General features: G+C 39.0%; 1 long non-coding RNA gene across 1 annotated transcript in view; it reads right to left on the reverse strand.

The window, feature by feature from the left end:
* Window positions 1-4,682: 4,682 nt before the first annotated feature.
* Window positions 4,683-26,626, reverse strand: part of LOC125925224 (uncharacterized) — a 76,481-nt gene continuing 54,537 nt past the window's right edge. The window contains exon 5 of the long non-coding RNA XR_007458737.1: window positions 4,683-4,896. This is a non-coding gene — a long non-coding RNA (uncharacterized LOC125925224). The remainder of the gene's footprint in view (window positions 4,897-26,626) is intronic.

The following is a 26,626-nucleotide window of genomic DNA, read 5'->3' on the forward strand; positions in this document are numbered from 1 at the left end:
CTATAAACATTGGGGTACAAGTGCCCTTATGCATCAGTACTCCTGTATTCCTTGGGTACATTCCTAGCAGTGCTATTGCTGGGTCATAGGGTAGGTCTATTTTTAATTTTTTGAGGAACCTCCACACTGTTTTCCAGAGTGGCTACACCAATTTGCATTCCCACCAATAGGGCAAGAGGGTTCCCGTTTCTCCACATCCTCTCCAGCATCTATAGTCTCCTGATTTGTTCATTTTGGCCACTCTGACTGGCGTGAGGTGATATCTGAGTGTGGTTTTGATTTGTATTTCCCTGATGAGGAGCGACGTTGAGCATCTTTTCATGTGCCTGTTGGCCATCCGGATGTCTTCTTTACAGAAGTGTCTATTCATGTTTTCTGCCCATTTCTTCACTGGATTATTTGTTTTTCGGGTGTGGAGTTTGGTGAGTTCTTTATAGATTTTGGATACGAGCCCCTTGTCCGATATGTCATTTGCAAATATCTTTTCCCATTCCGTTGGTTGCCTTTTAGTTTTGTTGGTTGTTTCCTTTGCTCTGCAGAAGCTTTTTATCTTCATAAGGTCCCAGTAGTTCATTTTTGCTCTTAATTCCCTTGCCTTTGGGGATGTGTCAAGTAAGAAATTGCTACGGCTGAGGTCAGAGAGGTCTTTTCCTGCTTTCTCCTCTAGGGTTTTGATGGTTTCCTGAGTGAATGATAACTATTTGTACCTACCCTATTAGAGATTAAAACTGAGGAATGTTAAAAATATTTATATAGTAATTCATTGAAAACAGTAATAAATACAGCTCATGTTGACGTAGATAACATTTTCATGAAAAATAACAATCTTGCAAAACAAAACTTAGTTACAAGAATGGCCTCACTTCACATTTTTACAAATCTTTTTGTAATGCCCACTTTCAAGGGAGGTAGCTAGATGCTGGATTCTCATATGTATGTCTGCATTTAATCACTTGTGAAATCACAAATCATGTAGCTTCTGAAAAACTCCTCCCCTACACTTGTAAGACAGAGAAAAACATCACTGATCTCGTCAAGGTTCTCTACAACACCCATGACAGTAAATGCACAGGTCACACTGAGAATGCCCAGTGACTAGAAACTCACTAGTTCCCAAGAAAGCCCATTGCTCACCCAAAACATCACTGGTGATTAGAGAGATCCTCCCTCTGCCACACTACCTTTGCTCTCCCATCAGTATGATGCACTCTTCGTAAAGCCATGCAGAATAAGGAGAATCACTCCTTTAAGGCTAAGACCCTTATATAGTTTATTTTAAGGGTTATTCATAACTTTACAGGGTACTTTTTCCCATGTTCCCTTAAAAACATCTTCAAGGTAATCAACTAAATTATGAATCAATTTATCATGAGTAAGGCCCTCCTGATAGTTTCAAGGGCCTTATGATCTTTTACCAGACACAAATATTCCTACAGTGACTGTTTTCAGATATCAGACTGGCAGAACTAGGAGATGACATAAGGAATGGGACAGCATAATTAAAAGAACACTGAAAACAATCAGTGCAATTTATTTATTCATTATTTTTTTGGTAGATTTTATTTTTAAGCCGCCTCTATACCCAACATAGGGCTCAAACCCACAACCCCCAATATCAAGAGTCTCATGCTCCACTGACTAAGCCAGCCAGGCACCCCTCAATCAGTACAATTTAAAACAGAGACTTCTTGGGGTGCCTGGATGGCTCAGTTGGCTAAGGGTCCAACTCAATTTCGGCTCAGGTCATGATTTCACAGTTTGCAAGATCGAGATCGAGCCCCATCAGGCTCTGCACTGATAGCACCCTCTCACTCTCTCTCTGTCTCAAAATTAAGAAACTTTAAAAAACAAGTAAATAAAACAGAGTTTTCTCTTTCTGCTTAAGGCACAGCCTTCTGATTGCTTTAGACATCCAAGTCTCGTGTTTTAAGTTCCTCCTTTACCATCCTGAAAGTTTCATGTACGTTTCCACATGTGTCTCGTACATACTTTGGGCTTAGTTTTTCACCAAAATTGTCCCCTTGGTCCCTGTTTAGAGATGACGTTGGAGATGACGTCTGCTGGTTTGTCAGAATGGAAAGACAAACTTTGTGGTTGGTTCTGAAACATAGAAACAAGCCTGAAGATATTTCCAAAAAAGCCATCCAGAATGGAGAATAAAGTTTCCCTTCATGTTAACCTAAACTCTGGGGATAAAGAGCAGTGCTCACCCAGATTTAAAGTTTGAGTTTGAAATCTTCTTATATCCACATCAAAATACTTGTCAACACCCCCCCCCAAAATAAAAAATAAAAAAACCTTGCACTGTTGGTGGGAATATAAATTGGTGTAGCCACTGTGCAAAACAGTATGGAGATTCCTCAAAAAATTAAAAATAAAATTACCATATGATCCAGCAATCCCACTTCTGGGTATTTATCCAAATGAAATCAGGATCTCAAAGTGCTATGTGCACCCCAAGTTCACTGCAGCATTCCTCACAATAGCCAAGACATGGAAACAACCTGACTGTCTTCTGATGGATGGATGACTAAAGAAAACGTGGTATATACATACAATGGATGTTATTCATCCAAAAGAAAGCAGGAAATCCTGCCTTTTACAATATGGATGAACCTAGAGGGCATTATGCCAAGTGAAATAAGCCAGACAAAGACAGACACTATTATCTCACTGATATGTGGAATCTAAAAACAAACAAACAAACAAACAAACAAACAAAATGAAAAAACAGTTGAACTCCTAGTTACAGAGACTAGAATGGTGGCTCCTGAGGGCTGAAGAGGAGGGAAAATGGGGGATGTTGGTAAAAGAACAGAAGCCTTCAGTTATAAGTTGTGGGGAGCTAAGGCACAGCATGGTGACTACAGTTGATAATACTGTATTGTATACTCGAAAGTTGCTAAAAGAATAGATCTTATGTAAGCATTTTTACCACACACACATACACAAAACAGGTAACCAGGTGAGGTGACAGGGGTGTTAATTAACCTTATTGTAGTAATCATTTTAAAATAGGAACGTACATCGGGGCACTTGGCTGGCTCAGTAGATTGAGCATCCAACTCTTGATTTAGGCTGTCAGCACAGAGCCCACTTTGGATCCTCTGTCCCCCTCTCTTTCTGCCCCGCCCCCATGCATGTGCACTCTCTCTCTCCCTCAAAAACAAATAAACATTAAATTTTAAAAAGAAATAAAAATATCAGCAAATGGCTTTCAGGTAGATTCAATTCATTTTGATTTCCCTTTTCTTTCCTTTTTCTCTTATCATTTATTATTCCCCAGTTTTATTGACATAATGGACAAATAAAATTGCAGTATATAAGTTTACAACATGATGATTTTTTTATAACCATATATTTACTTTCTTGTGTTTTTTTCAGCTTTACAAAGGTATCATTGAAAAATAAAATTGTAAGATAAAGTGTACATTGTGATGAGTTCATATATGTACATACACTTTTTAAAAATATTTAGGTGCACCTGGGTGGCTCAGTGAAGCATCTGACTTTGGCTCAGGTCATAATCTCACCGTTCCTGGGTTCAAGCCCCGTATTGGACTCTGTGCTCACGACTCAGAGCCTGGAGCCTGCTTCAGAGTCTGTCTCCCTCTCTCTCTGCCCCTCCTCCACTCATGCTCTGTCTCTCTCTCTCTCTGTTTTTAATGTTTATTTATTAATTTTGAGAGAGAAAAAGGGTGGGGGCAGAAAAAGAGGGAGACAGAGAATCTCAAGCAGGCTCTGCACTGTCAGCACAGAGCCCAGTGCAGGGCTGGAACTCATGAACCACGAGATCATGACCTGAGCTGAAGTAGGACACTTAACTGACTGAGCCCCCCAGGTGCTCCCAATTTTTAATGTCCTAATTCAGAAGGATCCATTCAGAATACATACTTCTATTTCATTACAGAATTTATAGACTACAACATTGTTCCCTTAAAAAACCTAAATTAATATCACACAGTTCAGGGAATCCATTCAGCTATTTCTTATCTTCTTTCACTGTATAATAAAGTGCATGATTAGTATTTTACCTTTAATACTAACAGCTAACACTTATTGAGCACTCACTATATCAAGGAGTGTATTAAGTGTTTTCAACTTTAGCTCATTATTAATTACTAATTAATCCTAATAACCTAATCCTAATCCTAATAACCATTAATCCATTATTAATCCTAATAACCCTACTAAGCACTCTTGGTATACCCATTTTACAGATGAGAAAACAAAGTTTAGAACACAAACAGCTAAGGTCCCAGAACTACAAATGGCAGAAAAGGAACCGCAAGCAATGGCCTATGAAATGCCGAAGCTCAACCTCTGAATCAATGCCCTTGTAAAAATCTAGTAGCATGACAAACCTTGAATACTTGTGGATTGGAATGATGATTTTTTCACAGTGTGATCTCGGAAAGGATGAATGGGGAACTGCCTGACAACACCAAATCCCCTAAACATAGAGAGCCTTTGACTTTTCACCACATCCACACTGCATAAGACTTGAAATGATCTTCCAGGCATCAGGGAAAGTATTCACTTCGGTGGTAATTGAAGATATTTGAAAACTCACAAAATGAGGAAATAAACAGCAAAAACTTGATTTGACTGCGTAAGAGTGCACGTAATTTAAATAATTAAAGTCATTTGTGTACCGCCATCTACATTTATTGTACACGAAATCAGATTGCTCAGATTCTGTGCGTTTATTGTATATGTTCTATTTTATAGCAACAAGTTCTTCCCATTGGACCTCTCAGACCACATCCGAGTGCAGGAAGTGGCACAGGAGGGGCTGGGGCGCCATCCTCACCTCAGTCTGAAACCTGCTGTGCCATTTATTGGCTGTGTGGCCTTGGACAAGGTACATAAATTCTCTAGCCTCAGTTTTCTCACCTGTAAAATGAGGTTAAAAAAAAAAAATGAAGGACACGTCTTAAGTATAGGATTTAGTACACGAAAAGCACATGGTGTTTTGCTATTATTTATGTCATTATAATAAATAATAAGCATGGCTATCTGATCAATTTTAAAAACTTGAAACAGTTTTGTTTTCTAGAGGAAAGCATTGTCCTCACTTCCCTCCATTCTGCTGCTGTGTTTCTAACTTATAGTTTTACCTCCTCACTGTGCCATGCCCCACACCCCCACCCCCATGCTGGGACTTCTACATCCTTCAGCAAATACAATGACTTGCTAAGAGAAGAAGAGAAGAGAAGAAGAATGAGAATAAAAGCTAGAGGCTATTTTTAAGTTTATAAAACAAGCTCCACTGACACATAGCAGAAATAGATCTGTCATTTTGAACAGAGAAGGGACCATTCTTCGCCAAACTTCCTGGAGCAAAAGGGCAAAACATTTGCAGGAATGAGGCCGCCAGGGATGCTGGAGAGCAGACCTGTCCACTGCACAGGCAACGCTCCTATCTAGTCACACAGAAATACCCAGCATCCACACACAACACTGATGGCACCGCCAGACATCCAAGACATCTAAACTAGGAACAGGTGAACCCAGAGGCATATTCTACGGGATTTTCAAAGGCTGAACAGACAGAACCAAGAGATGGTGCTCCAGGGCTTGATACTGGTCTTAAAATACGGTATTAAACATGTATAACTTGGAGATAACAGACACCTTCAGCAAAATGTACATGAACAAATTAAGTGCTCAGTAATCTTTGGGAAACTCTAATATCTGATACTTGTTTTATTAAAGGGAAGGAGAAAGTAGGTCACAGGATCTCAGCTTAGAAAGGAGAGTGGGCTGGGGCACCTGGGTGGCTCAGTCAGTTGAGCATCCGACTTTGGCTCAGGTCATGATCTCACAGTTCGTGAGTTTGAGCCCCACAATGGGCTCGTTGCTGTCAGTGCAGAGCCCATTTCGGATCTTCTGTCCTCCCCCCCGTCTCTGCCCCTTCCCCACTTGCACTCTCTATCTCTCAAAACTAAATAAATCTTGAAGAAAGGAGAGTGGGCTGAGCATCTGAGCCTGTTGAGGAAAGAGAGAATGCTTCTGGTGGCTGGAGGGCAGAGAAGCAGGGAATCCTCCCAGGAGCCTGTACTGCGGTCTTCATGAGGCTGTCATTTGTGTTTAGAAGAGTACTTATTATGTTTGAGACTTATTATATAAGGAGAATATTGTCAACGGACCAACTTCTAATGGGCAGGTAGTTGGCAAAACACTTATTATTGACTCACTGCTTGTTCCTGGGAACGCTATTTAATCTTCATCACTTTATCTGTCAATAAAATATGGGGAAAACGATGGCCTCACCCTGCATTTTAGAGATAGGAGAGCTGCACAAGAGGGCCACTGTCCATCAGGAGAGCCGCCACTCAAGCACGGATAAATTCTTTGGCATCCGTGATGAAAAACTCAGCTGTGCCACAGCTGCCTGTGGGGGAGGGAGGGGCAGGTGGTGGAATCTCATGTGGAAACTCGAAAAGTAAAAAGGAAGAAGAATGGGAGAGTGCTCAGTGGCCTGAGGTATCAACAGAATTTGAGACAAATGATGAAAAATAAGAGAAAATATAAGACACAGATGGAAGCACAGCACAATACCCAAATAATAAAGAAGAAAACATCCCCACTGAGTTTTGCAATCCAAAGGCATAAATAAAAATGACAGTCAATGAAAATTGGGAAGGAAGGTTGAAGGGGGAGGGGGGTTTAAAGTAAAAAAGACAATGTTAAGAAAATCTTAGAAGCTTATTCCAAAAATAAAACCAGGCAGAATTAAAGAGGAACAAAAAGCAAAACCATCATGAGTATGGATGATGTCCTTTTGGGGTCTTTCTTGTTCATTAACCTTTAATTCCTTCTCTTTAAATAAATGATTTCAAGTTACTGCCCATTTCTCCTGGCTTTTAAAAATTGCCTCACAGAGCCATGAAGCCAGTATTTGTTTTAATGGTAAGTATAAATTGTCTAACTGAAGGATGGTGGCTCATGAGGAGTCAAAGAAAGCAATAACCCAGGAATCTGAGTGTACCTATGTTTACCCAGCGTCATGCAGGGAGAGAGACACTGGGACTCATTTCTATCTGGACTTTTTTTTTTAATGTTTATATATATTTTTGAGAGAGAGAGACAAAGTGCGAGCAGGGGAGAGGCTTAGAGAGAGGGAGACACAGAATCCGAAGCAGGCTCCAGGCTCCGAGCTGTCAGCACAGAGCCCAACACGGGACTGTAACTCATGAACTGCAAGATCATGACCTGAGCCCGAGTCAGAAACTTAACTGACTAAGCCACCCAGGCGCCCTTCATTTCTATCTGGACTTTAAATCCTGGCCTCAGGAGCTCACCCTAAGCGAATCCGTGAACTGGATTTTTTTTTTTTTTTTTAATGTGTAAAATTGAATAGAAGATCCTGAACCCAATGAAAGGGAACAGAAACAAAGTAACCTTTGCATCTCTCCATGGCTGTGTTGTAACTCGCCCTGTGCTGTGCTACAGCTGCCTACGCAGTGTCCTTGTGTAGCTGTTCCCGGCCAGGCCCTATCACAGACCCCGAATGGATCAGGAATTTCTTCTACCCCTAAGTGGTATTACTCAGTTACGACGAGGGGAAACAAATGACTTAGTGATGTTGTTTTGTTAAATCACACTCTAGGCAAACTAATAAACTAAATTTATTACACAATTAGCTATAAATATCTCAACTAATAACCAATATGGTATACATTTTAGTTCTGACCACCCAGCTTTCTGGCCACTGGTAGCCTCGGAGCATCTCATATCTACTGTCTTCAGGGTATTTATGTCTTTATCTGTTTTCTGATTCTGGATACTATTCACATGTATATGTACACTCACATGTATGTGTATAGTAACATACAACACACACACACAACCTGTGTCCATCTACAGGCTTCTTCCAGATGACCACTGAATTTACTTAATAACCAGTTATTAAATTATGAGGGTTTACTCCCCTAGCTGAAAAAGTGTTTCCTACTATCCTTTATCCCCCAGTGCTGGTCTGTAGCATACACAGAAAAAACTACAAGGGATCAAGTTAAAAATGCAGATTCCTGGGACCCACCTCTAAAGATCCAGATTCAATAGCTCCGGGGTAAGGCCCAGAAATATGTATTTTTTAACATATTTCTTCTTTGGAGACAAGAATGGACAAGAGAATAGTTAATATGGCGTGACTGTAACCAGTACAAACTGCCTGAGCTCCAATACCAACTCCCACTTTTGCTCTGTGTTGAGCAAGTTACTTTCTCTCTCTGTCTGCCTTATATGCCCACACTGGGGGTAAGGGTAGTATCTGAGGCACTATCCTGAGGATTAAGTGAGTTAACACCTGTTAATCCTCGAAGGAGTACTGAGTTCTCAAAAACTTATTTTTGAGAACTTAATTATTTCTTGCTTTATGCACATTTGTATATTGTTTTTGGAGTTTGGGGATTTTTTGTTTTCAAATAAGTATGTAACTATTTTTGCAATTAAAAAAAAACTAACCTTCCTTCCCCCTGGGGAATGGGGGGGGATGGGGTTGGGAATGGGTGTGAACACCCCTAGGCCGCAGGAATGGCAGCACCCCCCTCCCCTGTGCATTTATACATGAGCTGTGTTGTGCAGACCTCAGGCCCACCCCCATCCCATGCTCCTTCTGATGCTAACCCCTGCAAGCTTCCACTCTCAAAGTGGCCCTTCCTCTTAGACTCTTGCTCCTTCAGGGCAGGCCTCCTCCTGGGAAATTGGGCAATGCCACCATAACTGCCTGGCCACAAGGCCACTTCACTGTGCCTTTCTTCTTCCCTTTTATACACTGAGCCACCCTATTCCCTAGGCTCCTGTCCTGCCACCTCACCCCATTTGCTCTATCACAGACCCCTGTGCCTTTCCTTTGCATTACTTAGCACAAGTTCTTTTTTTAATGTTTATTTATTTATTTATTTTGAGAGAGAAAGAGAGTGGGGGGGGGAGGGGCAGAGAGAGAGGGAGAGAGAGAGACTCCCAAGCAGGCTCTGTGCTGTCAACACCCCAACACAAGTCCTAATTATATATGAGTTTACTAAGTGATGGAGGCAGGTGTCTACTTGGGTTGTTGCTGTATTTTAGCTTCTAACACTGTTCTTGGCACACAGATGGCACTCAATAACACATTCTAAGTGGATAGATGAGGAAATGGCTACCCGCAACCACCAGGCCACTCTGCACTGCCTAACCCCACTGACTGTTGCAGACAACTCACTCATGGTCAGGTGCAGCCTGTATGGGGGGGCTGGGGGGAGGGGAGGGTATTGTCCCTATGGCTTGGCGTAGAGGAGAAATTCACTTAGCAGTTGAGTGCCCCCAGAAAGACTACTCCCCTAGGAAACAAAGCAGTTACTTCTCGGGATGGTTCCTGTGCTGCCACAGGACACAGTTGCAGAACTGTCCCTCCCAGGACTGCAATAGGAAAAAAATTACCACTCTTCAAACAGAACCCCTTCTCTTCAACTACCACCTTCCTATTAGAAACACCTTTGGGCATTTTAAACCCTCCTCTCCTTCTTGCCCACCCCCCATGCAGACAGACCCTGCCTGAGAGCCCAGTAGACCAGCTCTCCTACTCCTCTGTGATGGCAGGTCTTCTTCAGATAAAATGAAATGGCAACATGTGGGGTGCCTGGATGGCTCAGTCGGTTTAGGCTTCCGACTTTGGCTCAGGTCATGATCTAACAGTTCTGTGCCGACAGCTCAGAGCCTGGAGCCTGCTTCAGATTCTGTGTCTCCCTCTGTCTCTGCCCCTCCCCTGTTCTCTCTCTCTCTCTCTCTCTCTCTCTCTCAAAAATAATCATTAAAAGCAATAAAATGGCCATATGTTTCAATTAATTTTAAAAGGTTTCTGTGATTTGGGGGCCCCTGGGTGGCTCAGTCGGTTAAGCATCTGAGTCTTGGGTTTAGGCTGAGGTCACAATCTCGTGGTTCGTGAGTTTAAACCCCACATCGAGCTCTGTGCTGACAGAGCAGAGTCTGCTTGGGTTTCTCTCTCTCTCCCTCTTTCTCTGTCCCTTCCGCACTCTCTCTCTCTCTCTCAAAATAAATAAATAAACTTAAAAAAAAAAAAAAAAAAAACGGGCATCTGGGTGGCTTAGTCAGTTAATCATCCAACTTCGGCTCAGGTCATGATCTCACAAGCCCCGCCTCAGGCTCTGTGCTGAGAACTCAGAGCCTGGAGCCTGCTCTGGATTCTGTGTCCCCCTCTCTCTCCCCCTCCCCTGCTTGCGCTCTCTCTCTCTCAAAAATAAATAAACGTTAAACATAATTTTTAATTAAAAAAAGGCTTCTGTGATTTGTAGTGATTTCTAATAAACTGCTGTTTATTAGAAAAAGCAATAAATGTTTTTTTCTAACCAAAATAACCCACACATAATTAGTTTTGAACTTCTTGAATGAGACGTGCTAAAATAAATAGAATCTTTCATGCTAATATAGCAGTGAAAGTGAAATGCTCCAAACTCCAATCTATTAAAATGTAGGTATTTTATCCAGGTCCTGCTCTAGATCTTTATTTTCTAGATCTCCTTTATTTTCATCATCCAGAAACATACTCTTAATATCTAGTAGAAGATGTAGAAGGTTGGCATGAATTCTTCTGACTTATTTTATCATCTGTGACATGGTTGCTTCTTCACGTATTACATTTTATGCTCAAAAATATTGAGTTCACTTTTGAGTTTCCCTATTTGGGCCTCAGATTTTTGCATACTTTCTCACATGGAGAAAAACGAACAATTCAAATCTGTGCTTGCTTGCAGGTTATTTGGATCCTGAGAATTGTATTTGCTTCTCTTTAATCCTCCCTTATTAAGTACACTTCTAAGAAATGACTTCATACATACCGCACCCTTTAAAGTGGAGGCTTCCACTGGAGCAGTGATTAAAAAACCCCGCGCTGCTTTGCATAATGCCACCGGAGCCCTTACATTAGAAAGAAGATAGGTATCTGCTGGTGCCTCTTATCCCATCAGTTCCCAAAGTCACAAAGCCTGACCTACATGTCGTAGGCTCTATATAAAAGCAGGAAAAGTCACTGCCGTGGAATTTTCTGCATTTATTTCATGTCCATTTAAACTGTTGTAAACTTTGCTTCTCTACTTACAAAGCAGCCGACCACCACTACAGGGGATGCCCAGGGCTCTGGAACTCAGACCAAGATCACTCTACCCTCCTTTGTTCCTTCTACACCTGTAGAGACCATCTTAGCAATGATGCTTCAGCGTGAAGTCACCCCTTCTCCCCCTTACCCCTTTCCTCCAATATTAATCCGTCTTTTTTTTTTTAATCTGAGGGAATTTGTGTGGCACTTGCTCCAAAAAAGTCTGGCAGAACAAGGATGTCAACCTGGATTAAGTACATATTTGAGCAAACGCAAGCTATACAATGTTTAATTTCTTTTACCCAATTTTAGCTAGGAAAAATACAGTAGAGAAAGGATACAAAGAGGAATTAACACAAAGAATGAAGATTATACAGACTTGTTTGCCAGAATTCCATGGTTCCTTATTTTTTCCCTTAACTCTGGCCACTTCTTCCCAAATATTCTTCAGTGGCACCTCCTCAGCCATTTGACTACTTTTTTTAAATGTATGTTTTTAACAGCTAAGGCTGTTGAGACATAATTTACATACCATAAACTTCACATTTTAAGTGTCTACTTCAGTGATTTTTTTTTTTTAAGTAAATTTAAAGTCACACAACCACACTCCTACAATCCAATTTTGGAACATTTCCATCACTTTAAAAAGGTCCCTTGTGTAGTGTTTCTTTGACTTCTTAGCCAGGAGCTTAGTCTTTGGACCATTGCTCTTTTATACTCCCATCCTAGATGATCTCATCTGGTCTTCACATTTTAAATATCAGATGTATACCGATGACTCCCAAATCTATGTCCCCACCCTGAACCTCTCCCCTAAACTCCAGACTCAGCTCCTCTTACATGTCTAATAGGCATCTCAAACTCAGCATGCTCAAAACTGAGTTTTGATCTTTCATTAAAACTGCTCCTCCCACAACCCTAACCAGTTAACAGAAACTCTTTCTTCCAATTGCCCATGCCAAAACCCTGGGAGTCATCCTGACTCCTCTCTTCACACCCCAACACCCAATCCACCAAGAAATCCTATTGGCCCTCCCTGTAAAATAGAACCAGAATCCAGCTACTTCTCATGGCGACACTGCAGGCAGCTGGGTCCAAGCCACCGCTGGATTATTGCCACAGCCCCATTACTGCTCTCCTGCTCCTGCACTTACTTCCTACTTTTAATCCTCAACACAGGAGCCAGAGCGATTCTTTTAAATGTTAAGGCAGACTATGTCCCAACCCCACTCAAAATGCTGCAATGGCTTCCCATGTCACACAGAACAAAAGCCAGTATCCTGACCGTGGCTCACTGCCCCTCATAAGCACTCCCCAGGAGCACTTACGGTTCCCACAAGACTTCAACTCCTAGTGCTATTCCCCATGTTCATTCTCCTTCAGCTTCACTGGCCTCCTTGTTCTTTCTCACTCACATCTGGCTCAGAACCTTGGCACTGACTGTTCCTTCTGTCCATAAGACTCTTCCCCAATAAAACTTTTTGCCTGATTTCTTTATTTCCTGTGTTTCCTCAAGTCTTACTTCTCAGTGAGGCCTATCTACATCACCCTACTTAATACCGTAAAGTTTCCCCTGCACTCACAATCCCCCTTACCTTATTCTACTTTTCCTTGTTGCATGGAATTTTCCACTCTGTAAGTTGACAAGCTGCCCTTAAATTTAATAGGAAAAAGCAAGGGCAAAGGAGAGTCCCTACCAGATATAAAACTTACTACAAAGCTACAGTCATAAAAGGGTATAGCAATGGTACAGAGATGGAAATGGGACCAATCAAATAGGATAAATGGCCCAGAAATAAACCCATGTCTACATGGGAATTTGGGATATGACACATTAGCATCACAAATCATTGAAAAAGAAAAGATTATTTAATAACTTGTGCCAGAAAAATTGGCTTTCTATTTGGAAACAGATAAAATTACATGCCTATTTTACATCATACACAAAGTAAATTCCAGAGGGATTAAGGGGCTATACACAAAAAGAAAAACTTTCAAACCTTAGAATAAAATATAAGAAAATATATCTATGACATCCTGGTAGGGAAGGTTTTCTCAACATGAGAAAAAATGCACAACCATAACAAAATTAAAAGACAACCTATGGAATGGGACAGGATATTTGTGAATGACATATCTGATAAAGTGTTAGTATCCAAAATATATAAAGAACTTACAGGGGTGCCTGGGTGGTTCAGTCAGTTGAGCGACCAACTCTTGATTTTGGCTTGGGTTATGATCCCAGGGTCATGGGATTGAGCCCCAAATTGGACTACATGCTGAGCGTGAAGCCTGCTGGAGATTCTCTCTCTCTCTCTCTCTCTCTCTCTCCCTCCCTCTCTCTCTCCCTCTCTTTCTCTCTCTCTCTCTTTCCCTCTGTCCTTCTCCCTTGCTCACATGCTCTCTCTAAAAAAATAATTAAAAAAATAAAATAAAATAAATGAAACTTATAAAACTGAACACTCAAAAAACAATAATCCAATTAAAAGATGGGCAGAAGACATAAACAGACATTTTTCTACAGAAGACATATAGACAGCCAACAGACACATGAAAAGATGTTCATCATCACTTATCATTAGGGAAATGCAAATCAAAACTAAAATGAGCATCACCTCACACCTGTCAGAATGTTTAAAATCAAAACACAAGAAAAAACAAGTGTTGGCAAGGATGTGGAGAAAAGGGAACACTTATGCACTGTTGGTGGGAATGCAAATTGGTGCAGCTACTCTGGAAAACAGAATGGAGTTTCCTCAAAAAGTTGAAAATAGAAGTACCCTACAATCCAGTAATTGCTCTACTGGGTATTTACCCAAAGAACAGAAGAGCACTAATTCAAAGGGATACATGCACCCCTAAGTTTATAGCAGCATTATTTACAATAGTAAGACATGGAAACAGCCCAAGTGTCCATTGATTGATGAATACAGAAGGAAGAGATGGTACAGATATATGCAATAGAATGTTACTCAGCCATAAAAAAGAATGAAATCTTGCCACTTTCAGGGACAGGAATAGAGTTATAGACTATAATGCTGAGAAAAATAAGAGAAAGACAAATACCATATCACTCATATGTGGAATTTAAGAAACAAAGCAAATGGGCAAAGGGAAAAACAATGTGAGAGAGACAAAGCAAGAAACAGTCTCTTAATAATAGAGAACAAACTGATGGCTATCAGAGGGGAAGTGGGTAGCAGGATGGGTGAAATAGGTGATGGGGATTAAGGAGGCCACTTGTAGTGAAAAGCATGGGGTGATGTATGGAAGCATTGAATTACTAGATTGTACACCTGAGACTAATCTAACACTGCATGTTAACTAACTGGAACTAAAATAAAAGCTTAAAATAAAATTTAAAAAAGGGAGAAAATGCACAACCTTAAAGCAAAATACTGAAATGTTTGATTATATTAACATTAAAAAGCACCTGCATAGCAGAAAACATGATAAATCAAGTTAAAAGATATGTCACAATCAAAAAGATGATATATATAATTGAAAAAGGATGGGTTTCCAGTATTTATATATTTTTAACTACCACTAATAAAATAATCCAATGGAAACATTTTTAATATTTAAAATAAAATTTAAATGTTGAAATATATGAATAGGCAATTAATTTACAGAAGAGGAAATTTATCTGGCCAGTGTACATATGAACTATGTTCAGTATTACTAAATGATATGCAATTAAAATGACAGCACTCTTCAACTGGCTCCACAAAAAATAAAAATATTTCTTATAACAGAAAGTGTAACTCATAAGGATGTAGGAAGAAATGAAACTTACACATCCTGATGGGGTATGTAAATTGGTCTAACTACTTTGGAGAAATATTTGGCAATATCCAATAAAGCTGAAAAGTTATGTATGGTACAACCTAATAGGTTCATTTTTAGAAATATACGTGGAGGGGCACCTGGGTGGCCCAGTCTGTTAAGCATCCAACTCTTGATTTCAGCTCAAGTCATGATCTCACACTCTTAAAATAAAAGCCCACATCAGGCTCCATGCTGTATGAAGCCTGCTTGGGATTCTCTCTCCCTCTCTCTGCCTCTCACCCAGTCTCTCTTTCAAAATAAATAAACATTAAAAAAAAAAAATATATATATATATATATATATATATACCTGGAGAAACTCTCATATATACACACAAAATTGCATACAGGTATGTTCATTGCAGCTTTGCTTGTGATTGCAAAAAATAATGGGAAATAATTTAAATGGCCACCAACAAGAGAATGTATAAATTATGATATCATATACATTAAATTCATTATAACAGTAAATTTCAAAAACATCATTGTGAATTTTTTTAAAAAGCAATGTGAAAAGTCGTATATTGAATAGAATATCTATGTACTAATTTTTATAATAATACAAAATATTACTTACAAATATAAACACATCTAGTAAAAACGTAAGACACATACATGGAAAAAATACATATGCTATGTAGCCGATCACAGAAAAGACACAGTCTTCCTCCCCTCCTGACATCCATTCCCCCTTACAATATTTACCACTACTTCTACCAAGAAGCAAAGTCTATTTTCCCATCTCTTCAATCTGGTGTTTTGTGACATTCATTTTCACCAACAGAATGCAATGGAAGCAATGTTTTGCCAGAGACCCTACACATTTCCATTCTATTTTCCCTTTTAGAATCTTTCTGCTACCTTGTGAATAAGGCTGAGTTGGCTTAATCAATGATGAGCAACCCATGGCCAGCCAATCCCATCACTTCAGCCTACAATCAGCTAACCTCCAAACACATGATAAAGGCCACACCATCACAAGCCAGCTCCCTGCTGACCTGCCAGTTGACCACAGACACATGAGCAAGCCTCCCTAATATGAGAGCCCTATCTCATATCAGTAGAACCACCCAGCTGATGTGTAGACTCATGATCAATAATAACTGGCTGTTGTTTTAAGCCACTGTTTGGAGTGACTTTTACACACAGCAATAGCTGAGTGATGCCTATCCCACTTTCAGAACAATGACTTCTAAGGAGAGAGGGAAGGGAAGAGTATTAAGGGGACACAGACACATCTACCTTTCACACTTAATTTGTTTAAGGATTTAAAAGTCCTCAAATCCTGTGGTAAATCTGGATTGAAGGAACTTGAGAGTCTGTTATATTATTTCCAGAATAACTCTGAATACTTGAAATGTTGCCTAATTTGTTTAAAGAAGCATGTTAATATTCTTTCAATTTTTGACATATTCATATTAATATACTGGAGCAAGACAGAACTTAAAAAATTGGTTCATCACTGGGGTCTCACGTAGACTGGATACACAGAAACTTGGAGATAGTAAGCCTTGACTTAACGTTCCCGACCTCACGAGACACTGTGACTCAGACTGACTAAATATTGTGTCACACCTCATTCTGTGGTAACATATAAACAAGAGCTGAGAGAAAAATATCAAACCCTCAACCAGAACTCAAGAAACACATTTTCTTTCATGAAAAAAATCGATTTTTAAGAGAAAACAAAGACAAAAATGTTGTTATCAAATATATTCTTTGATTTTCAGATTAGTCCCAGGATCAGCACTGAGTCAAGCTAACCTTTGCACGTTCAATATTAAAGTAGAAGAGTAGCTGTACACTTTTGAGATATATTTTCATCAAAGATTGAGACAAAAATGAGTTTCTATTTGATCTTCATTTTACAAAAAAAATTAATTTAACTGTTCATCCCCATTCAGCCATGCTCCTTTTATTAAAATAGACTTCTTTCTTCCTCCCTTCCTTCCTTCCTTCTTTCTGCTTTCTTTCTTTCTTTCTTTCTTTCTTTCTTTCTTTCTTTCTTTCCTTCCCTTCCTTTCCCTTCCCTCCCTTCCCTCCCTTCCCTTCCCTTCCCTTCCCTTCCCTTCCCTTCCCTTCCCTTTCCTGTTCCCTGCTAGAATGTAAGCTTCACAAAGACAGGCATATTTGTTGGATCACAGTGGGGATGGTGGTGGTGAAGATTAAGGAATGCATGTAGAGCACACAATTGACCAGGGGCATTGCTTAACTAAAAGGAAGTTTGAGTTCACCTATAGCCAGTGTGAGTATCTGGGAGATTTGAACTTTTGCACTGACTCTTCTCAGATGTAAATTTTTGAAAACATTTGAATAAAGCTGATTATCAGAAAAAATAGGGTTGTTTACTTCAATTTTGTTGCAATATAATTTCAAGATTACAAAAACTCATACTGTAAGAGGACTGAGAGAAGAACTTCTAAACAATCTATACAAAACTAGTTCTAGCCACTGTGTGTCAATTATGTGCAAATAAAAAATTAAAATAAAAAAATTAAAATTTTTACTACTACTTAAAAACAAAAACAAAAACTGAACCTATCTGTAAATCCCAAGTCCCTAGTGCAACCTGCTGAAAATGTTCCACCAGTCCTTAAATGCCAAGAGATTTCTAAGAAGCCTGTAGCTCTGATTTTGATAGGATCCATTCACCTTAAACCTTACAATCTAAGTAAAGGAAGGAACCAGTCTACATCTAACACATTGGGTGAAAACATAGCAAGCAATGACCAATCTCTCTGCCTGACATTTAGACCCAGGAATACAAACACTTCCTTTACATGAAAAGTAGTGGAAAGAGTGGAACCAACATCATTCCAGGTGGCAAAAGATGAGAAGAGGCATTTGTGGCCAAAAGACAAGGTCAGGGAGGGGATTTGGAAGAGCCTGATGTGAGACAAACAGTCAAAACAAAATAGGAAGTATATGCTCTGAAACAAGTCAAGTCACTTATGAGCCAGGCCAGCAGAATAAATCAAGGCTACACAGAGCTGAAAATGAGTCAATCTCATTTATAAACAGTTGTAAGGCTAACCCTTTCCAATTTAGTTATCTATTAAATGTACTAAAGGCCCTTTTTTCTTTCTGCTGCTTCTGTCCATAAGTGATTATGATAGTTTGGTATCAGCTTTTTAGGTTTAATTTCTAATAAAGAATGACTATAGAGCTTCAAAAATAGTCAAGCTGAAGGCCAATATGGCAGAGTAAACCAACTAGCACAATCACCTATCTCAGTATCTGAGAAAGCTCAGATAAAAATCAAAAATATGTATCAATAATTAAAATATGAATAGTGCTTACAATGCACCTGGCATTATTCTAAGGGCATTATACATGTTAACTCACTTGATAGTACATCTTTTTGAAAACCAACACTATTATCATCCCCACTTACAGATGTAGAAACTGAAGCTCAGGTAGACCTGAGATTTAATCCCAACCAGTCTAAATCCAAAGCTTGTGTCTTTAGCTACCATACCACTCTGCTCTCAAACAAAATAGGCACATAAGCAATGTGAAAAGGAAGAAGAAAAAAAGCCGTCCGTTACCAAACAAGGAGAGGGTCTAAGCTTATGCCATAAACTTTGAAAAGAGAAATCTTGGGGCACCTGGGTGGCTCAGTAGATTAAGCCTCCGACTTCGGCTCAGGTCATGATCTTGCACACACCCTGAAAGTGAGTTTGAGCCCCGCGTCAGGTTCTGTGCTGACAGCTCAGAGCCTAGAGCCTGCTTCCCATTCTGTGTCTCCCTCTCCCTCTCTCTCTCTCGGCACCTCCCCTGCTCACACTCTGTCTCTCTCAAAAATAAATAAACATCAAAAAAAAAAAAAATAAAGAAAGAAAGGAAAAGAAAAATCTAAAAAAATAGGAATAAAAGAAATTGAGTGTCTACTAATCCTGTTCCTAGTCCCCAGAAGCAATATTGAATTAATACTTTGAGTCAGAAAAATCCAGAAAAGTCTTGCCAACACCTCTCTCCTCTCTCCCCAACCCACCCCATCCCCAAAATTTAGAGACATGTGAACCAATGGAGTGCACAGGTAATTTCAGGAGGAGTTAACACTTCAGGCTTTACCATTTTCCAGGACTCCGTGAAGAACTGGAAAATAAACTAAAGATTGAGAGAATCTGTCCAGGAATAAAATGCACTCCCAACCAGTCTGACTGATCTTTAGTATAGAAAATTTATCAAAATCTCAGATGAGAGAATGGGGCTCAGGTCTTCCAATAGACTGCATGTAGTTCTAATCTCATTAGGCAGCTCATAAACCATGCTCTGAATGGAGGAGAAACAAATCTCAGATGAGGTAGAAAGTGTCCAGAAGAATGCACCTACATTAGAGCAAACTAAAGTTCAGTCCACGTTAAAAATGAGAAAGATAGAAATTAATGACTTAGCAACGGCAAACACATAGGCACACACAGAGCATAAAATAAGATTAAAAATAATATGTAGACTTAAGAAAACTAATTGAGCACCAAAACCACACCACTGGAGTAGAAGTCTACAAACTATGACCCTTGGAAGAAATCTAGGACATCACTGATTTTTATTAAATGTTATTGGAACATGTGTTGTCTGTGGTTGCTTTTGCACTACAACAGTCGAGTCGAGTAATTACAACAGAAATCATATGGCCTACGAAGCCTCAAATATTGATTTGTGCAAAAAAGTCTGCAAACACCTCCACTAGAAAATTAATCATACACAAGTTGGCCCGCCTGTCCTGGGCTCTTCTACCCCACCTCTGTGCTTCCACTTTCTGGTTACATCCTGAAATTGAATGCACACTAGCATAAATGCAGTATGAGTTGGTGGCTCACCCTTTGGGCTTCAAACCCAGCCCCCAAGAACTACCACATTATCACATGCCTTGAAAAATGTACACTTCACACCCCCAACTCAAGCCAAGCATCTTTGGTAATATATAATTGTAACATCCAACACTTATTTACCATGTGCTAAATACTATTGTGCTTTCATAAAACAGAAAAAAAAAATGGTAGAGGTGGAATACAAATAAATAAAATTTAGGCAATATGACCTCAGTGAATAATACTCCCTACTGCATAACAATCCTCCTTTACAGATCAATCTAAAAATGAGAAAATGAGAAAAGAGAAAAAGCAGGATCCAAGTTGACAACACTTTATTCTCCTCCTTTAAACATGTTTTATTGGAAGCATCTTCATAGTAAGCATTTTAGTGACTTATTTACATTATTAATGTTCAGAAACAAATCAGGCCGCAATTCTGATTATTGAAGATTTAGAGTTCTCTCACAAGTTTACAAAGTACAGTGCAAAATTATGTGTTATTACTTTAAGCTCGGCTAGGAATAAATAGAAAGCACATTTTATTCTCATTGGCCACTGAACTAGAATTTACAACTTTGAGGAAAATATCCCACTGGACTAGCCTATTACTATCTCTTCAAATCCCCAATGCAAGCTTTCACATCTCCCCTGGGTGTTTCTTATTACTGAACAGATCTTAAGTTTACTTATTTGAAAATAATTATAAAGTCTTGTATAGAAAGTGATTTTTGTTCAGAAATAAAATTTCTCAACATGTACATACCTCATTGTAATATCATCACTATTTTGTATATTCTCTATGCTCACTACAATTCAATTTTAATTACATTCAAGCACCCAAGATATGTCAGAACATACTTAGGCATTGTTAGCTTATCAAACATTTTATCATTTATTCTTCAAATATTTATTCAACCCAAACCATGCTCTACAGGCACTGTGCGGGGTACCAGAGACACTAATGAATAAGCCCCAGGATTTTTGGAATTAAAGTCATGACTACAGATGAGCTCCTCTGAGATGGATATATAAAACAGGAGTGGAAAAAAGATTTTCCTCTCATATGTGAACTCTGATAGTTTGGTGGTTTCCTAAAGCATTTTTGAGAATTCTTAGGATAGCATCAGAGATGAGAGAAAATTGCCAAAATCAATTAGCAGTGTCTTCTATGGACACATGTAATTTGGTTCATTTTGTATGTTCATGATTTCTTGTTGTATTATAAAAAAAAGGACCAAGTAAGAAATACTGGATATCAATGTTTATGATATGAGTGAAGGAAAGAAATAAGCAGCAGCAACCTATTCCACAGCAACAGCAACATCACAGAAGCAAATAGGAAGAGGGTTTTTAGGAGGAAGTAGACAATCGTGTCAAACGTCATATTCCTTGAAGAAGAAAGTTGGCAAATTGCAACTCATTGGTGACTTTCCTGAAAACAGTTTCAGAAGAGTAAAGAAGTAGAAACTTAAGTACAGAGGCTAAAGAAATAAGGTAGTGGATACAATCTACATTTTTCTAGAAATTTCAGATTCCTCACACTTTACACTGCTCCTTGATATGTAATAATGCATATTTGGTTCTGGGATTATTTATTTGTTCACAATTTTCTGCCCTGAAATTGTAACATCTAGACTGTGTTCATCTGGTATATCCAAATCTCCACGATACCATTTTTCTCTATAAACACATAATTCTAGGATCCTGTCTTACACCAATCTGATGCTATACTCATACACCTACTTTGCCTTTTTTGCTGAATTTTTTATTTATTTTTGCTAAATAATCATCTTCTGTTTCAATAATATGAAATACGCTATTACTATACAATGTTTACAACTCAGGATATCAGATCAGCTCTCTTCAACTAAAGCTCAATAATGATTTTTGGGTCTAATATATAATTTATTAGTCAATATTTTATAATATATATAAAATCCTGAATTTGGCTCAGGAACTGCAGTGTAATTAATTCGCTAAGGAATACATAAAGTCACACTGCAATGTAAAAGGAGAAATAAACATGATTTCTCAATGTGAATATTCACTAATATTGGAGACAATTTTGTATGCAGTTTATTAGAGCCCCAGTGCCAAAGATATAATAGGATGTGTGCAGCCAAATCCAATAGCATGTCCATGGCCAATTTGCCACACTTCAATAGTGCGAACCTTGAAATACCAGTGTTTCCACTCACACATCAAGGCTTATTCTAGAGAAGGGATTGAACATAATGTTTCAGTTTAATCCAATTTTCCCACACTTTTTTATACAACTGAACCAAAAAAAAAAAAAAATTAAGTCAGGAGTCAGAGAAATTGAAAGAAGATGAGTTGGGTAGAAATAAACCACGAACAGAGAGCTCAGAGTTGTGACCTAGAGTCTATTCTCTACTCTGAAGCTGATGAAAATGGTTGACTTGACTGGATGGCAGTTTTCACATGTAGTAAGTGAGAGAGGAGAGTTAGATCTCAAAGGTTCTTTCCTGTTCTAATACTCTATGCCACTATGAGCCTATAGTGATAGGAAAGCAGAGTAAGACACCAAGACAAATTACAACACAGAAGATCAGCCTCAAACTCAGGCAACATAAGACCCTTGTTTCAAAGATTAGGTTTATACTTAGGACATTTAGGAAAACTGCATTTAAATTAACTCAGAAATAAATACTGGTCAGTCTTTGGGGGCATTTCTTAAGCTGCAGGCCTATTATGAAGGTAAGCTATGGTCAGCCAAAATGTGCCTGTATAATCAAATCATCTTTGTTTAAGTAAGGAAGAAGGAAATGCCAGTCCATTGCATCATGAGTCATTTAGTGAGTCATTTAAGCTATGTCAATAGCTTGTGTAACAAGAAAAAAAAATCTGTTGTTATTAAATTTTAGGGTAAGATTTGTGCCACATAGTTTAAAAATCAAGATCAGAGCTTTGTTGTGGTACATACAAACTACCGGCTCATTACTTCATGATTTCATGATTACATCTTATTACATTAGAAATATTTTTGGGGGCGCCTGGGTGGTTCAGTCAGTTAAGCGTCTGACTTCAGCTCAGGTCATGATCTCACGGCTTTTGAGATTCGAGCTCTGCATCAGGCTCTGTGCTGACAGCTCAGAGCCTGGAGCCTGCTTCGGATTCTGGGTCTCCTTCTGTCTCTCTGCCCCTCCCCTGCTCACACTCTGTCTGTCTCTCTCTCTCAAAAAATAAAGAAACATTAAAAAAAAATTTATTTTAAGAAATATTTTTTCCTTTTATTTCTATGTCTGAAATATTAAGTCTTCATTTGGGAGCAGTTCTCAAATCTACAACAGCCCAAAACATAATAAAAATTTCTATTCTATCAAGCTGGTCATTATTCATTCCCTACCTGAATGTTAAAAGAAACCTTTTAACTTCATTTGCAATGACCAGTATGAAAAAGGTAATCATATAGAAGATGTAAGGTCAAATCACTTGGTTTTTTAGAAGCACCAAGTGAAATCCAGTCTGAACAGTTGCATCAAATTGCCATTTGTATTTACCAAAATGTTGAAAGAGTACCCTACTGTATTTGCCATTTAAGTAATAAACATCATTCAGTTTTTATTATGTTTCAATTGCACCAAGGACTTCACATAAATTATCTCAGATATTCCTCAGAGTAATTTGGGGGATAAATATCATTATCTTTATTTTACAGATGAGGGAATGAAGGCTTAAGGAAATGAAATGTCAGAGCATTAAAGCCAGGCTTTGAAGTCACTTCTCTTAACCTCTGTGAGCACAGAAGTGTCACAGATAGAAGGTGAGCAGTTGTTGAATTCAGGAGAATAAAAACTTGCTTGTTCTAGCACAATCAAGGTAAGTGAGTTTCTACTTACCTGGTGACACTCTGGAATATCCATCAGGCACTCAATAAATGTATAGCAATGGACAGCTGATGGATCAAGCCTGGAATTCTACAAGATCATTATCAAAAAGAGAACAGTTTGATTGTGCTAGCAATTATGTCTGGTAGGCGGAAAGGGCGTTATTATCCTTGTCTTACAAAGGAGTGTTTACAGAAACACAAGGAGAGTAAATAATTTACAGAAGGTCACACAGCCAGTAAGGAAAGAAGCACGGACACACATGCCCACCTGTAGGTTTTCCAAAACCAAGTCGAGTGTTCTTCCCACAGTACCACACAGCCTTCCCAAAGAGGGTGCTCTGTCTAATTCAGTGAGGGCCATTTATCTGTTTCACTTTGTTTCTTAGATTCTTTTTTTAAAAATTTTTTTTTTCAACGTTTTTTTATTTATTTTTGGGACAGAGAGAGACAGAGCATGAATGGGGGAGGGGCAGAGAGAGAGGGAGACACAGAATCGGAAACAGGCTCCAGGCTCCGAGCCATCAGCCCAGAGCCTGACGCGGGGCTCGAACTCACGGACGGCGAGATCGTGACCTGGCTGAAGTCGGACGCTTAACCGACTGCGCCACCCAGGCGCCCCATGTTTCTTAGATTCTTAATGACATACCAAGATTATCTTGGACTTTCTTCCAATCCCAAATATTTTGTTAAGGTACAGATTTGTGATTTTCAGTATAGCCTTGAACTAGATGCCACACCACTCTACTACCTGAAGGAGATGAACTGAACCCTCCTACCCACAGAACCTTGTGCACAATGAAGTAGTGATGTTATTAGTGCTTCAATATAACAGAAAGAGATGATCATTCACAGTGAGGCCCTGAAGCCCTTGGAAGGAATTTTGTAAATGTTTACTTAACAAGTAATTGAATAAACACAAACATAGTGATCACTTCTGGTTTGGCCAGTGGTCTCTGGGAAACATACACCAGGCTAGGTGTATATCATACGATCCAGTAGGTTTTAAGAAAATATTAAAATTTTTACATAAAATTTTTGTCATCTTTTTAAAATTTCTATTTTCTTTTATACTATATATGATATTTAACATAGTGGCTCATGTAAATAATTTATGAATAAATGTATAAATACATAAACATTAGTATTACATTATATAAAAGATTTTATTAATGGAGGTACATAGGGGCTCCCGGGTGGCTCAGTCAGTTGAGTGTCTAACTCCTGATTTGAGCTCAGGTCATGGGATTGAGCCCGGTGTCAGGCTTTGCACTGAGCATGGAGTCTGCTTGGGATTCTCTCTCTCTCTGACTCTGCCCCTCTCCCCTACTCATGCCCTCTCTCTCTTTCTCTAAAATTTAAATAAATAAATAAATAAATAAACAGACAAACAAAATTTGGATTTTAAAGAAATGGGGGTACATAATAAGGAAATTTGGAAGGTTCTGGTCAAGATCAAGTCAGCTGCCTTGCCCTCTGTGAGCCCCACAGGGTCTCCAAAGCACCTCATATAGTGGTTCTCAAATTTTAGTGGAGATTACAGGGGTTTCATCCCTAGATATATTGACTCAGTAGATCTGTGGCAGGATCCAAGAATCTGTATTTTTAACAAACAACCAGGTAATTCTGCTGCAAATGGCCTCAGGGGAAACACTACCTAACAAGGCTGTAGGGTACTAAAGGATCATACCTTCCGCCAACCGTCACCTTTCAGATACTTCAATGTCATTTTGAGAACCAAGGAAATAAAAGTTCTAGGTAAGAATGAGTGCACACTGGTTATGGGCTTAATGCCTTGAAGAAAAAATATATACTGATAACAATAGTAACAATAATAGAATCAGCTACCATTTATTGAGCACCCACTTAGTATTAGATTATTTCTAATCATCACAATAATCCCACAAGGTTGCTATCAAAAGCCTAATTTGACAGGAGAGGAAATGGGTCTCAGCAGGATTAAGCAAGTTACTCAAGATTTTCCTTTCCTTTTCCTTAAAGTTTTGAGGCCTAGAAGAAGAAATTTTCTTTACAATTTCCCAAGAACCCACTGTCCCATTTGTGTGGGGGGCAATTAGGTTTATGATCTTGATCCTTTATCCACATTCAAATTCACATGCTTCAAAGGTTGCTGAGAATCACATTTCTGGTTTCTTCATTGCTAGTCACTATCTTGGCTTTCTTCATGTAAATGATCATCTTCTTCTGTCACATTAAAGCACTAATCACATCACTACGTCATCGAGTGTAAACATTCTCTTATGAGCTTGGAAAAGTCCACAGAGAGTTTATCTATACTCTACCGTATAATCTACCCACAAAGGTTAATTAAAGATGATGACTCTTTTAAATATATACACTCAAATATTTATGAAGAATTTCACTTCTCATGCCCTCAACTTCCATCTTTAAAACGAAAGGTTTGGGCTAAACACTTGCTCAAATCCTTCCATTCTAAATGTTTAAAAAAAGGATAATTTTTATAGCAGCACTCTCAACAATAGCCAAATTATGGAAAGAGCCTAAATGTCCATCAACTGATGAATGGATAAAGAAATTGTGGTTTATATACACAATGGAATACTACGTGGCAATGAGAAAAAATGAAATATGGCCCTTTGTAGCAACGTGGATGGAACCGGAGAGTGTGATGCTAAGTGAAATAAGCCATACAGAGAAAGACAGATACCATATGGTTTCACTCTTATGTGGATCCTGAGAAATGTAACAGAAACCCATGGGGGAGGGGAAGGAAAAAAAAAAAAAAGAGGTTAGAGTGGGAGAGAGCCAAAGCATAAGAGACTGTTAAAAACTGAGAACAAACTGAGGGTTGATGGGGGGTGGGAGGGAGGGCAGGGTGGGTGATGGGTATTGAGGAGGGCACCTTTTGGGATGAGCACTGGGTGTTGTATGGAAACCAATTTGACAATAAATTTCATATATTAAAAAATAAATTAAAAAAAAAAAGGATAATTTGGGGTGCCTAGGTGGCTCAGTTGGTTGAGCATCCAACTCTTGGTTTCAGCTCAGGTCATGC

The sequence above is a fragment of the Panthera uncia genome, chromosome F1 (genome assembly GCF_023721935.1).
Source record: "Panthera uncia isolate 11264 chromosome F1, Puncia_PCG_1.0, whole genome shotgun sequence".
NCBI classification, from domain to species: domain Eukaryota; kingdom Metazoa; phylum Chordata; class Mammalia; order Carnivora; family Felidae; genus Panthera; species Panthera uncia.